The sequence below is a fragment of the Sturnus vulgaris genome, chromosome 1 (genome assembly GCF_052056855.1).
Source record: "Sturnus vulgaris isolate bStuVul1 chromosome 1, bStuVul1.hap1, whole genome shotgun sequence".
NCBI lineage: Eukaryota > Metazoa > Chordata > Aves > Passeriformes > Sturnidae > Sturnus > Sturnus vulgaris.
This window is the reverse complement of record NC_142243.1, coordinates 40270474-40285710: the sequence shown is the minus strand read 5'-3', so window position 1 is coordinate 40285710 and position 15237 is coordinate 40270474. Positions and strand designations below refer to the sequence as shown.

The 15237-nt window shown below is 40.5% G+C and overlaps 1 protein-coding gene across 5 annotated transcripts in view; it reads right to left on the bottom strand.

Annotated features, from left to right (window-relative positions):
• Positions 1-15237, bottom strand: part of LRRC3B (leucine rich repeat containing 3B) — a 45155-nt gene that overhangs the window by 2322 nt on the left and 27596 nt on the right. The window contains exon 1 of one of the 5 annotated variants that reach the window (XM_088164303.1): positions 428-3169. The exons of the other annotated variants lie outside the window; for them this stretch is intronic. The gene's annotated coding sequence lies outside the window, so the exon portion shown is untranslated. Of the gene's footprint in view, positions 1-427; positions 3170-15237 lie in introns of those variants that run through there. 5 annotated transcript variants of the gene reach the window in all.

Below are 15237 nucleotides of genomic sequence, written 5' to 3'. Positions count from 1 at the left end.
GTATTTACATATAAATGAATTATGGTTTTTTCTAAATCCACACCGTAGCCCACTGAACAAGAAAATCCCTGCACGGTGGATATGTGTGATTTTGCATGAAAAAGAAAAAATTGCATTATTGCATTGCAAGCACTTTTTTGCTTGCAGAACTGACATACCAACTGCAGTTGCTGACACATTGCAGTAATATGGATCAGATCTGTCGAGTATCATTTCAAACTCATAGCTCAAGTTCTATTTAACCCTTTTTGCTGAGGCCAAGTATGTCAGTAGCCCCACAAGAAAAGAAAAATAAAATTACCCAAACCAATTTTAACAACACGAACATTACTTGTGTTTCTCCATGGCTTGGGAATGGCAAAAGTTCAGCATATTCTCACTGCAACTAGTGGAGAGAGTAGTGTATTAACACTAATCTTCAACTTACCTGTTGTTCAAATCAGTGATTGCCCAAGAACCTAAGCACAAAGCTTATACTTGTATTCCATAAAACTTCTACTCTAAAATTAAAAGGAGATTTAATTGTTAGCAATGAGAAATTGTGAAGTTAACTCTGGAAACATAAAACTGTTTAGAAGAGAACTAAGCAGAGCATGAAAACCTCCCTTTGAGAAGAGAGAGGTGAGGTAGCACCTCCCACGTCAAAGAAATCCTTCATGACCTCTGCGAAAAAACAGCGTTTATGTGAAAGAGCCCTATTGCACTGGGTGCATCCTTCCCATTCCTCCCTTTGGCTCTTTGGCCACTGCAGTGTCTACTCTTCAGACCAGACAGAAATCTGCTACCAAAGGAGATAAGCTCCAGAAGTTGTTTTTTCCCAGCCTGCCCAAAAGTGCTAAGTACTTGCTAAAATGTGCAGCCCATTCAGAGGCCAAGCTGGAGCTGGCAGCTGCTCCCCCTGGCACTCAGAGCTGGCAATCTGCTGCTCCCTCCAGCAGCCCTGGGTGTTGTGGCAGGACAGCCTGTCCCCTGGAAAAACAGCCACCTATTGTCTTTTCCCTTCATGTTCACATGCCTCAGTAGTGTGCTGCTGCACCAAAAGAGTAGATGAGTGGTCCAGCTCATCACCTCAGAATGAGCATCATCTCATCACCTACCACTTGTATGCAGTGGCTTCCCACCATCAGCTCTGGAGCCCTACTGCAGGAAGAGACTGGGGGGGAAAGAGCGAAGACCTGGGTGCTTCATTTTATAGGGGCACAAAAATGATAGCGTTCTCATCAGAGTGTGACAAATAAATATCAAATTTGCTTTACAGGCTAAAATCACCCCGTCACCTTGGAAATACAGCATGGACTCTGCTGGGTCCTCCACAGTACTGTGTACATCACCAAAGAGCATGTATCAAAGAGGCCCCAAGCATCAAAGACAATGTAGAACATCCTCATCCCACTGAAGACAAATGAAACTATTTAATGTATTAATGTGTTTAGAGTGGAAGAAGTAGAGTCATTACAGACTAAGCAGGATAGTGTTTAATGAAGCAGTGCCTCTTCTAAAGGCCTAACTAAGTAAATGAATATGGGGAAAAAAACTTGCAATGTTTTAAGTTGATAGATAGAGCAAATAGAAGTCTAAACCTGCAATTAACAACCCAGTCAACAAAACTTGCCTGAATAAGAACAAAGCTCAGCAAATTCCCAGCAAATTAACCAGAAGAAATACAATGAGATTGAGCTTCAGTCAGGGTAAACAGAGCTTTGTTCGCTTCAGAATATCCAATCTAAGGGATATCTGAGGTTTAGGTTTCAACAATAAACTTAGAGCAAGAACTTTATTTCTAGTGACTGCAAGAAAGAAAAGAAAACAGTTTGTAAGACCAATAGGAAGATCTGTGACTAATTTCCTCTTACTTGGAACACAACAAAGCACAAAGAAGGTGTCAAAGTTGGAACAAACACAAGAGAGATATACCACAAGAAACACTAATGACTACAGACAAAGAGCTAAATGACAAAGAATTAAAATAAATATATGAATTAATTATAAATCTGCAAATAAAGAAAAAGAAAATTTAAAAAGTGAACGAAGGCACAGGGAAATGACAGCAATGCCAGGAGCACTTGGTATAAAAAGGCTTTTTGTGCATATTTCTAAAATACAAGTACAAACATAGAATACCTAACACCAAGTCAAATATTGCAGAAGAATAATACTACAGACAGAAGATTGCACAGAAGAGTTCTTTACAGTCTTGCAATTTAAACAGGTTTTCAAGGCTTCCTTTTCTCAAGCTCCCTCAAGACCATTCACTCAGTGCTAACATCCAACGACGTAAGAAAATGTACAAATCCTGAATTCCTCAGGGAAATCACACTGCTTTTAATACACAATGAGATTTCTACTGAGCTGCAGGTGTCAGGTACTTGCAAGTGTTTGTCTTTACTGCAAACAAGGTGCAGTGACCATATCTTAGCTCCTGAATGCACCACTACTAAATTATCTATTTGCGTAATAACTTCTCCCCACAATAAACTAGTGATGTGAGGAAGCATTAGTTCCTCCAACTACCAACATGGAAAAAAGCACCATAGACTCAACAAAGTCACACAGAAAGTCCAGGACAAGATGCCTGCAATATTAATTTATGCTGTTTTGTCTTCAGAGAAATATTTACGAGGATAAGAAATCCGATAACCATCGTACAGAACATCTGAAAAATTACACAGACTGAGATGTTTTGTTGTTTAGGGCAATACTAAGAAAACAAAAGATGCATAAAAAGACAATCAATCAATCATATATGTGTAGTTAAAGATGTCTGACTAGGAGAAGGGGTTTCTACTTTGGTGTTGAGACTTTCAGAGTCCATACGGCAGCTTTGGTGACCACCCAAGTACTCACATATCCTCTGCCTCCATAAAAGAATGGAACAGCTACCAAATCCTTGCACTTGAGGGCCAGTCAGTGCTCTCAGAGGACTAAAAAGCAGAGACTACAACCAAGTTTGAGAGGTATTCTGACCATAGTATTTTGAACACACCTGCACACACAACCCCCTCAGCCCTAAGGTGAAATCAATGGAGACACTCGCTGATGACACTCTGCCTGCAAATTTCTATCTTTCAGATGTGAGAGAGAGATTTACTCCCTATTTGTTTAGCAGATGCCCTCTCCACATACTGTGTATCTACATTTCAGTAGAGTCCTTCAAAAATAATTTTCTAGCACTACAAAAATTACCTGTGACAGTAAAGTATCTTTGTTCAAGTTGTTCCAATAGGACAACACTTCTACTTGGAATTTTCCCTGAGTTCTCAGACAGTGTCAGGTGAACTCCCAAACATTTCTGTTGGGGAATAAATCAAGACCATTACCCTTCTGACAGCTTTTCATCAAGCAAGATCTCACACGATAAAGACAAAACCATGACCTAATGTATTTAATACACAATCACACAGGTACATGCCAACACAGGAGCCTCCAAACCCACACACAGCATTCTCAGTGGTTTTGCCTGCTTGTCAAACACTGATAGGAAGAATAAGCAGCAGCTCTCTGCTCACAGTGCCACACTGGCTTTCACCAGATCACAGGCTGTAAGGACTACTCAGTGACAAGAGACACAGGGGACTTTAATTTTTGTTATAATTCACAAACAAGCAAAAAGGGGAAAATGGAAAAAGATCTCATCCTAAAAGCATCTTCATTCCATAAGCTGACAAGCACATTGTGCAGAACACACCCTCCTAGCAATAACAACTGGATAAATATTGCAGATATTTTGTAAGATGTTATTTTGCTCTTTCTTTGGGATACAGTATAATGAAATGCCAAGGAAAAAAAGCCTTGTGGTCTGTTCTGTGGCATCAAGCTGCAGCTAAAACACAGTCCTGAAAGTGACAGCACAGCTGGCAGCCACCTGTAGAGTTTTATGCAGATTCTAGGGTCAGAAAGTTTAGTTACAAAGGGTTTTCAGTGCTGATCTCTTATGTCAAGTGATACTTCCATCTCATGCACAATCACTTGTGCAGATCCCATAAGCCAAATTATGCCTTCACTGGCATTTGAGCAACTACACCAACCTTTACACGTGCAAAATGGGCTGCACAGCACAGACATTTCACTGGGAAGGAAATGCAGTGAGAGCAACTCCATTTTACCTATCAATAACACAAGGTACTAGAATAATGTCTCCAAAGCTGGGCCCACTGATGAAAAAGATGCATCTATTACTCCAGTAATGTCAAAGGGGTCACAGTTAACTACTAACGATCAGCACACACAGTTCGTACTTAAGGTTATTGAAGGTGCCATGATTAGAAAGGAATTTATTGCTACTGTAGCTGATGTGCTCAAACGAGCAGGCAAGATCAGAACTGGGAAAAGGGAAGAAGCCAACAGATCAACCACAGGGGGTGAGCTGTTGGCTGCATCATGACTGTACTCAATCTGTCTGGTCTGTCACTTTTCAACCACCAGAAAAATTGGAAAAAAATATGTACAACCCAGCTTCCTAAGAATGTGCATCATAGGGACTGATGCACAATTCACCTGCCTCTAGGCTTGCCATGCTTCTGAGGATATACAGCTGTAAAGCTTAAGCGACTTTGCTACTAACTTTAGGCACAGTACCCCGGGAAGCCCCAATTTGAAAATGGATCCCAAATGGCACTGCAGAGCTCCACACTCCTTGGGATCACAGAGTCCACGACAAACATCACTGTGTCCTCAGCTAACACTGACGGTATCCCCAAAAACAACTGCAGGCCCTCCACATCAGGGTGCACATGTCAGGGTGCCTCCCATCCTCCTCTTGTATAGCCCATACAACTCATATATGAACCTAGAGACAGCTCCTATTTCTATGGACAGCTCTACTGCCTTCAAAAGAAGCTCACAACTCCCAGTAAGCCCTCAAAAGACCTCAGAAAAAGAGCTCGACTTTTCAAGCCTGGTCTAAGTAAAGTCCTACCCTTCGGAGTAACAACTTTCTTGTGTGCCAGCATCGGAATTTTGATACAGAATTAGAAAAGTCCAGGAAATAAGACTCCTACAGGGCTCTTTTTTTAGACATCTTTAAAGCAAACTTGCACTTTGAATAAATATTAAAATTTTATAACTAAAAATCCATTAAATGGAGCACTGTAAAAAGATCATTATTTTAACTGACTTCCAGGAAATAAGTGAGGTGTTTTATAGTTTTGAAAGACCTGACAATATTATAACTTTTTCCCTCTTTTAAGACATTGACTGTGTTGCCTTATAGAAAAGATGCTCATTGATAAATCTAATTTTCTATTTTCTATTAAAGCAGGTCTTAACTTTGCCATATTGAATATCTTTGGGTTACATCGAGTTTAGCAAATCAACCTTTGAAATAGAAAATAAGCCCCTTTCTAATGCATTGTTTCCCATGAGTTCTGCTTCCTGTAATGCCAGTCTCCTTGTCACAAAACACACACACACATGCCTTGCTATTCCCCCATCCATAGAGCTGTGTTTTATTACTTTGTACTCGTCTTTCTTTCCCTGTTGTCAGAAAAAGCCATATACTACTTTATCTTCTTGTAATTAGTATTGATGAGACAGCCATAAAATGGAGATTATAGGCTAAAATTAAGAGGTGATTATCCAGCCAGAAAAGTCTAGTTTGCTAGAGGACTGAGGACAGGACAATTTTACCTGAACCCAAAGAAAGAGATTTGCCACCACTACTCCCAAGCAATTGCTAATGGCATATTTAGGAAGAGTTAAAACAGAGAAGATATTTTGGAGAAATAACTATTTATATACATCCTACACTTAATAAATCTTACACTGCTGGTAACCACAGACCTCTCAGTAAGCTGCACACTGGGCTGTCCTGTGCACCAGGTTTGAGAGCGGCTGTGCCTCTGGAGGCCAGCACAGTCTGTGCACGTCGGGCAAAACCTCCACGAAATCCTGTCTGGCTCCACCAACATCTGCAGGCTGAATCAGCCCACTGATTTTCAAAACACAAGAAGACTGGTGTAAAAAAAAAGAAGTTACAGGTGTTTTTTTAGATACCTATGGATATATGATAAAACTACACCATGGCAATGTGACTGAGTGGGTACTGAGCTGGAAAGTGATGATACTTGCGAGCTGGATGGGAGCAGCAGGACCCAAAGGGGAATGCAGCAGCCACTTCTGACCACTGTGCTGTCTGTGAACTATAGAACAACAAATTGCACGGGTTCCAAGTGAATTCCTTCAAACAAACAATAAAATCCTTTAAAACAATGCCACCTGTGTGCTGTCAGCACACCACAGGGAAGCGCAATCCTACCAGCTGTACAGACAGACTGCCAGTCAGGCAACACAGCCCTCTCCACGGCTCCAGGACAACATGAGACATTCCATTTAGCAGATGAAACAAGAACCTGGTTTGGATTCCCAGGACAACTCGTGTCTTTCACGCATCTCTCCCTGTCACTCCTCAAACGTGGAGGCCTGGCTGCTTCACAGCTCAGACACCTTGAAGGCAGGCAGATAAGATGCCATGAAGCACCAAACTAGAGGTGCCACGAGCTGCGTGCAAGGTGCCAGGTCATTTAAATTCCCAGATGAAAGTCTCCAGCAGTGGAAGAATTTCAGGATTTCATAATATGGCAACATGAAAAATCCTAAAGCAGTAAAAAGAGAACTTAATAGAAGGCAATGGCAACTGAGGTGGGAAAAAAGGGGCACAAAAGATCACTGATACTATGCATAATTGAAATGTCATGATTAATGATGTGAGCCTGAACTTAAACTACATAATGGATTCATTATCTAATGGAACACCAAATGTACTCAAACTCTAATATTCTCCCCTAGGACAGGACTCAGAATTTCAGTCGACATTTTGTTCCCAAAAAACTTCCAGTATAGGCATCTATATATAACCACAAACGTTTTCCAGTTGTAGAAGCAAAGTGTGTAGGAAAAGGTTTATAGATCCTGAGCTATGAATGCCCTCCCTTACCTGTCACAGAGTAATAAAATGGTTGAGGAGAGCCAAATGAACATTTTAAGCTATAATTACTTTCTGATGGTGAGATCGCTGAATGTATCACTCCTTATTACAGATTAACATCTTAATTATACTGTGTGGGCAAATGAATCAGCACTTTAAGACTGATGGGTTGGGTTCATGTTAAAAAATGCATTTGACTTTTTTCCCTTTTCACGTCAAGTCAGGAATTATTTCATAACTCTCAGCTGATAAATAATTGTGAGAAGCTTAACAGATATAATAACAGATTGATGACAGAAAAATATTATCAATCATCTCCTAACTTCCCTATGATGCTTTGCTCTTGGAAGTCTTCTGTGGCAACACATTTCTTGGAATGAAATTTGGTAACTTGCTGGAAATTACAGAAACAGCTGTTGGGGATGCTGTTAGAGCTTGTTCTTTTGAGCTTAACAAAGGTTGAATCACCTGCTTTTTAGAAGGTATTCAGAACTGCCTACTTTTCCTTGTTATCTCCTGCATCCTCTTCATCTGCTGTAGACTACAGACAGCTCAAATCCCTTCCCTGAGCAATATACCCTGATGGGAAATACAAACAGCATTTTGTATGCACATCTATGCTATTTGAAAAATAAAAGAAAATTATATATACACTTACAGTGCATATGTAGTGGCAACATAAAGCAAGTTAAAAATGAAAGGCACAAGATGTAAGATACATCATAATCTTTAACATAATTTATCACTATATTTGGAAGAAATTGTCTTGACAACCTATAGAAGAAATGAACAAAGGCTCAAGATATGTCAGTTACTGCTCAGCAAACACATCTGCAAAATATTTTTTTACCACTATATAAGAACATGAAGAACCACATTACAGATGCTAAAGGAAAATGCTCCAACACATACAATTGACTACTTGTGAAGAGTTCTCCAAAGCCTCGTAATTTTTTTCTAGATTATTAGTGTGCATTAAGGTAAAAAACATTTTTAAGAGTTTGGGATTATATTCCACCAAGTCTCAGACACATTTTCTGAGAAAACATCAACAACCATTCTATTTGGCAAGAAAATCCTTTCCAGTTGCAGCGCAGCTGAGTCAAGCCTCCACATGATCTATAGTAGAAAAAGATATATACTCTAAAAGCTTAAAATAAACTCAAGTGGAAATATTTCATCTTCCTTGGGCAAAGAGATCCAGACTTAAATCTCTTCTAAAGTCTGGTTATGAAGAGAATACCTAGGAGCCTTTCATGAATAAGCACTGTTGTAGGTTTTCAAGAAATCTGACATAAGGCAATGGAAAATTGGTTATCGTAAGATGTCAATTTCACAACATTCCTATTTATTTTTCTCCCATATTATAAAATAAGCTGATCAAAGTGAAACAGACAAATGCCCAGTTGGAGCCATACTCTTTCCAGTAGCTAATGATGGATGCTCCTTCAACTTAATTAGGCAGAATCTATCAGATCAGAGAAAATCTCGTCTTGATCACAAGATAATTACACTGATTACTTCAATGATTACCAGCACAATCAGTGGCAAGTCTTACAATTTAATCTTGATAAACTGCATCTGGTGACTGCAGATGGTGTCCTTGCCCAGTTGAAAATCTCATTCTATTTTTGCAAAGTGCAAATCTAACTCCTGGTAACAAAACTGTGTTATCAGAAATTTAAGAAACTTTAAGGAACCACCTTGCAAAGATAAGCAAAATTCAGATCACCTAGAGACCTTTCTTCCACTTTTAAGGGTGTTTATTGGGTTCTGTGTACCATGATCTTTAGGCTCATTTGAGGTTCAGCCAAATGCTCCTGCAATTTAGTAGAAGACAGAAGTTGTAATTAGGCTGGGGGAGGCTGTGCTGATAATAAAGTCAGCAAGGCAGAAATAGGCACGCAAACCTGGAGGGACCATTCAGCAGGGAACACACTGGTGGCTCTGCAAAGCTGCCATCAGGTGCCCAAAGCAGCAGCAAGACAGCTGCTGGCAGCACACACTACCTGGGCACTGGGGAATCCTGCAGGACAGGTGCTGCAGACTCCAAAGCACAACAGGGAGAAGGAGAACAAAGCAGAGAATGGCTGAACTACAATGGGTCACGACAGATGAAACCATTTCTTGGGTTAGACAGCTCAACAGGAAATGCAAATGTGAGTAGGGGAAGTGCCACAGTGACAGTTCCACATCCACTTTCACAAACTCTTGCTTTTACTGGGTCTAGATTACCCTGTTGTGTTAAAACCCAGGAAGTCAAGGCTGTTTCTCTTCCTACACAACTTCCCAGTGTCACAAACATAGAGCAATTATTCATGGCACTAAGAATTCGCAAGGAAATAAGTCAGCAGAAGCTATTACTAAAATGAAGCAACCTGAATGATAGTAATACACAAGATGAGACTACAAAGCAGAAGAACAGACTTCCAGGGCAATTGCTCTGAAAAACTCTTAGGGAAGAAAAAACCCACAAGATAAATTAGCAAAAGGGGACAGCAGTAAAAATAAAGTACCTCAGCAGTTACTAATTCAGCTCCTTGTGCTTTGAAATATGCTGCCTGTGTATTAACAGGACCTTAAAGAAGCATACAGAAGTAGAGTAATTCATTTAGAAAAATGCAAGAAAAATAAAATGTGTGCCAACATATAAAAGAAACCAATCAAGTTTGAAAGTTCCAATTAAAAGCTCTACACCTAAAAGTGAATGCTCAACACCACAAAACCACAAGCTTCTCCTAATGAAATTAAAACTGTGACTTAACAATATAATTCAGAAAATACTGAAAGAGAAAGCAAGTATGGAATAATTATGAGATCAATTAAGCAACTTTAAAAGACATTCAAGTGACCTTTCACAATCCAGTGACACTGAGTTAGCTACAAGCCATTTGGGCTTGCCAAAGAAACCGGCTGATCAGTGATGCTGGTTTTACTGTGCCAATGGTTATTACACCTGCACACTGCCCCTTGCATAGCTGAGACAGCCAAGAGCACATCTGCAACACCACACATACACACAATGTAATTCCCATTTCTGCACCAAAAGTAAAGCAAAGGTATCATAACCTACTGTATCAAACCACCCACCACAAAAACCAAATCCCCATTTCTAATACTTTAATCCATGAGCAGCTTCAGATAACTGTAATTTCTTTTTCATTAGCTTGCCAGAGAAATTTACCTCTTGTTTTTTTCTGTCCTAATAATAGATTTTCCTTCTATATTTAGGTATCATTGTAATTCTAAAAGCTCAACATGTGGTATTCTGGAATAGTCAGACACAGAGTTTTTTTACTTACATGAAAGCAAAATTACCAGGTTCCCATCAGGACCCAATTTTAGCTCTGCTGGCTGCTACTGCCATTAGAAGCTGAGGAAAAAACTAGCCCAAGTACAACTTCTGCAGCCCTGTTTCAGGTTAGCATCTCCCAGGCAAGCAAAATCTAGCAGTGTAAAGCTTCAATGCCATCTTGTGCTGGCAGCACTTCCCTAATTAAGAATTTAAGGCCAGATGGAGCCATTAGATCATCTAATCTGACCCCCTGCCTACCACATGACATGTCATTTTACCAGTAAACCTTATATTGAGCCCAAAAATTTGGGTCAGACTGAAGTATGTCTGAACTGAGAAGACTTCTGTGTGCCCAGAGCAATACATTTTGTGCCCACTGTTCTGGCAGCATCCTGTATCAACATTCACAGTAAGAGTTAAACTACTCTAGCAGCCATATCTGCTCCACCAGGATCCAGACACCAAGCAAGAGTGTCTGTTTTCAAAAGAAAGGCTATATTGAAAGATAATGTTCCACTGTTCATCATCAACAGCTGCATGTTACCACTTTCTCCAAATGAAAGTTAGACAAACTGGCTATTTTTTAATCTGCTGGTGAGTTACATCAGGCCCTCAGCTGCCATTAAAGAACTTTTCAAATTACATGTGTTACATCTAAGCAACAATCAGCATGTTTTCATTTTGAAATAAGTGCTCTGCAGTATCCCCAAGGCTTCCCAGGAAGTCAGGTAATTTATTTATTTAATTTTTTTAACCATGTAGTTCTTTCCAAAGTAATAAAAAACTTGCTGTATTAAGCTTCCCTTCTGAGGACATAGGATGATAGCAAGTTGTTATTACAACTTGAGGTTGCAGGCTGAAATACTTTAAGGGTTCTCTGACCCTTACTCAGCAAAAATCTTCAGCCTGTTCACAGCTCATCAGTTTGGTGAGAGGCAAGCAAGCCTTCAGTGTTCACAGTGCTGAAATAAGTGTTATCACCTACTCCTAAATAAAAGAAACAGCTCTAAAGAAAAAACATCTGCTTTTCTCAGTGGAAATAAACACCAGCCTTTATCAGACATGGAAACTAGTGTGCAAAAAACAAAAAAAACCCCAACAACAACAACAACAACAGCAACAAACAACCAAAAAAACCCCAAAAACCACCCAAGGCACAGCTGCTTGACACTGAATGTGCAGAGATTTTCCAGTCAGTCACTTCTCCCAAGGAGAAAACAAAAGGAAGGAAGAACCAAAGGGAAGTGCTGTAATGGCTACCTCCAAGAAGAGAACCCTTGAAGTCACATTTTTACTAAGGGAAAAGAGGTCTTTATCAGTAGCACTAGAGCACAACGGGAACAGACTGAGCCTTGGTTCAATAAAACCTTCTTTGAAAGACAAGAATATATCAGCACTTTGTGTGTCTCTCTGAGGTTATACAGCCAAGTTGACTTTGGCAAACCTAGCTGATAGAAAAAGCAAGAGTTGTGAAGGAAAAAAAATCTTGATTAGCTGGGCAATGATCCAATAAGCAAGACACTGGAGGCTGCAAGTTCACAGCTGAAGAAGCTCAGGTAGAAATAATTTATAGCAAATTAAGTTAGGTCATGATAATGAAATTTAAAGACATGTGGGGCACGATTTATTTGACTATGGCTTGTTGAAAAGTGAAACCCAAGCAGACCTAACAGGAAGGCTAATTTAACTCTGGTTACAGTTGATACTAGCACTGAGATAAACTTGACATACTTGGAATGGGAAAGAGAATATAAGAATAAGATTCAAAAAGAAAATATTTTTAGCACCATTTTTTCTCATTGCAGGAGAAAGCAGGGTAAATTCAATCCTGTGAATCATGGCTGCTTGTTTCCCAATTTTAAACCATCCTGGCACACAGCCCTCAGTGGCAAGTGCAGTGGAAATAGCTGATGGCAAGGGCTGGGAAAGGATGGATAACAACATCTGCACTGCAAAGCCCCTGCCACCAAGGAGCAGGAGGGAGGATGGAAAAACCTAATGGGAAAAGGTCTCGTAAGAGGTGCAGTCCCTGGCAGGTCACTGGAAAGCAGCAGCAATGGCAGGAGGGATGCTGTCATCATTGAGGGCTCTGCGAGTTCCCTCAACAGGTTCTCCGGTGGCAGCCTGGGCTTTGGCTTCACTCGGCAACAGACGAGGAGCCTTTATGTCCTCAGCTGTCCCTCCTGCCACCCACGTCTCCCACGCTGTGAAAAACGCCAGGCGAAGGGGAAAGAAGAGTCACTGTAATGGATGAATGCAGCACTTTGCAGGAGGGGAGGGGAGAGAGTAATGAAAAAGTGTTAATATTAAAGTAATAAAGCTTGTGGCCATTTTTCAGTCTGAAATGCACAACACCGTAAAACAATGCTTAAAGGCACTCACTTCTGTTCCAAACCACCTGCACGCTAAGGCACCCTGCTATTAGCACATAAGTTGTTTACTACCAGTCTTATTTCAGTCAGACTCCAGGAGAGCCATCAAGCTGAATATTTTCACTCAGTACAGGAGTCCAAGTGGCCTCAGGTTTTCCTTAGTGTGCCAAGCCCCAGTGTATCACCTGTGATCCCTGCCCAGTCACCAACTCACTCATTTCTAGTAAGATGCATGAAAGTCAAATCAAGGCAAAGAAAATCTGTGCCTGGCACATGGCACACATACACCCTCCTTCTTGCCTGCTTCTCCTCAAGTTCCTGAAGCAATAGCTACTTTCAGTCACACTTTTCCAAAATGATCAGGGCACTGGTTGGTAAAAGGAGACTTCCATTTCCTCTCCTGAAACAATTTCTTCAAAAAAGAAAGTAATGGAGAAGTAATGAAATAATTAAATATAATGGCAAAGCAAATAAATAATGGATATTCTTTTGAAATTAAGACATTTTTATCTCTTTGTTTGTCACTTGCCTCTTTTTTGTTTCTTTAGTTTGCTCTTTTGTGTGGCCCAAATAAAAGCATGCAAATTCAAAGCAACTCACCCACTTTTTTTTCCTCTGTCAGAAGCAAACATTACAATTCAGGGACTCTTTATAGAGATGGCCCAGCTACAAAGAAAAGTCTCTGTCTCACTGAGAGGACTACTAATTCAAGGACAAAAAGACAGAGGCTAGAAGAACACTGGTACCTACAGAAAAGTTTAAGGCTGACAGACGAGCCTGTGGAATCGTGGGAAGAACAAAGAAGAAAGAGAACCAGAAGTTAATCTCAGGCCTGGGCACGCATCATGAAGGGAGGAAGGCAGATGTGGGAGTTTCACATCAGAGACCACATTGGCTCACAAGCCAATGGGTGAACTCCTTACAGCCTGGAGCCCAGCAAAACTGCCAAACTTTAACAAGTCCCATAAATTATACCATCTTTCTGGGAGCCACATGACAAACCATGAAACAGCCATGAAGCAGAAGCAGCAGCAGCATTCTAATGGCTAACACAATAGAGAGAGATGCACTGATATGGTGAAAAAAAACATAGTTTTCCCCATATTTACATATCTTCACATCAAGAGTCAATAATGAAAAAAACCCTGGTAACTGCCCTCCTTTTTTCAAAGGCACCTTTACCTCTTATGCATTCAATTCCCACATCTGAATACAAATCAAGAGTTCAGGATATACAAAGAAGTCCAAATGGCCTAAACAACACTGTTATCGAGTCCTAGGCTATATACTATGAAGAACACCACAACAAAGAGTAAATCCAACTGTATCACTTGAGAGCAGCATCTTCAAATCTTTTTCCTCATGCTTCCCATCACAGGAAACATTATCTTACTTGTTCTCCTTTCCTTAGTTGGCACAGATGCAGTGCCACAGTGCTGCAGCAACATGCAGCCATCTTGATAAGCTGGCTCAGCTCTGAGCACTCCTGCACTCCTGACTGCTTCCCTTCTTGCTTTCAGTCTGGCAAAGGTACCCTCCAGTTCCATCCTGCCTTTCCTCACTGGACAGTGAGGATAACAGACTAGCTCAAGCACACCAAAACAGATTAAGCTTCTGTAATGAAGTGATGCCATACATCTTTCAGTGTCACTCGTTCTGGTCCTAGGAAAGTTTGCCTACACCCCAAAAGGATGCTTTCTGGAAAAGACAAATCTTCCATCTCTTCCAGCTGCAAAGAGAACCCATCCTTGCAATCCTACATTTAAAACCTTTGCTAGCCTGAGGAGCAGCCCAGCATTAAACCTCAGCCAACACAGCAGCGTCGACCCATTTCCAAGCCAGTCCATGGCAGGTGAGCAGGGTGTTCCCAGTGGCAACAGCCATATGTTATGGCACCACCAGGGCTCTCACAAGAGTGTTCCCAGAAGATGAAAGGGAGACACCCACAGCTATGGCATCAGTGTGTGCTACCAGCCACTGCATGGATGCACTATGGCAAGAAAGCAGACTGCAGGTGGGCAAGCCCCTGGTTCCTTGGGACACGAGCCTCAACAACCCTGCAAAGCTACTATGATGGGTCTGCTTTCCTTTTGATTAATATATTCAACCTCTTCTTTCTCTTTCTACCAAAATGCTGTAATTTTGCAAATAACCCCTCTAGAATTCTTCAAAGTTGCACACAGAAATGCACTTTGGCAAAGAGGTCTGCAAACAGGGAGGAGTGGGCAAGTCAACCACCAACTCAGGAGGTGTCTTACAAGTCCATCTGCAATACTAACTCACCCCATCATCATTTCATATTACAAAGTTACTTTCATGGCTGTACAAAAAGCTCCATTAAGAATTAATGATTAGTTCTCCATCAGTGACTTTAACATCTGCCTTAGTAAGGCAATCACTTATTAATAACAAATAAGTGATTGCCTTACCTTATCTATTTATAACATGTTAGAACATATTTTATTTTAAGTTATCCAAGTATTTCCCAGGCAGAATGATACATCCTACCTTTACTCATTAAAATACGACAAGGCTTTAAGTTTGATGAAGAGGAAAAAAAAAGTAATAGTGGCATTCTTTCAGTTGAGTAGTTTCTTATTTCTGCTGCATTTTTCATGGCATTTGTATTAATACTGCTACTAAAATTT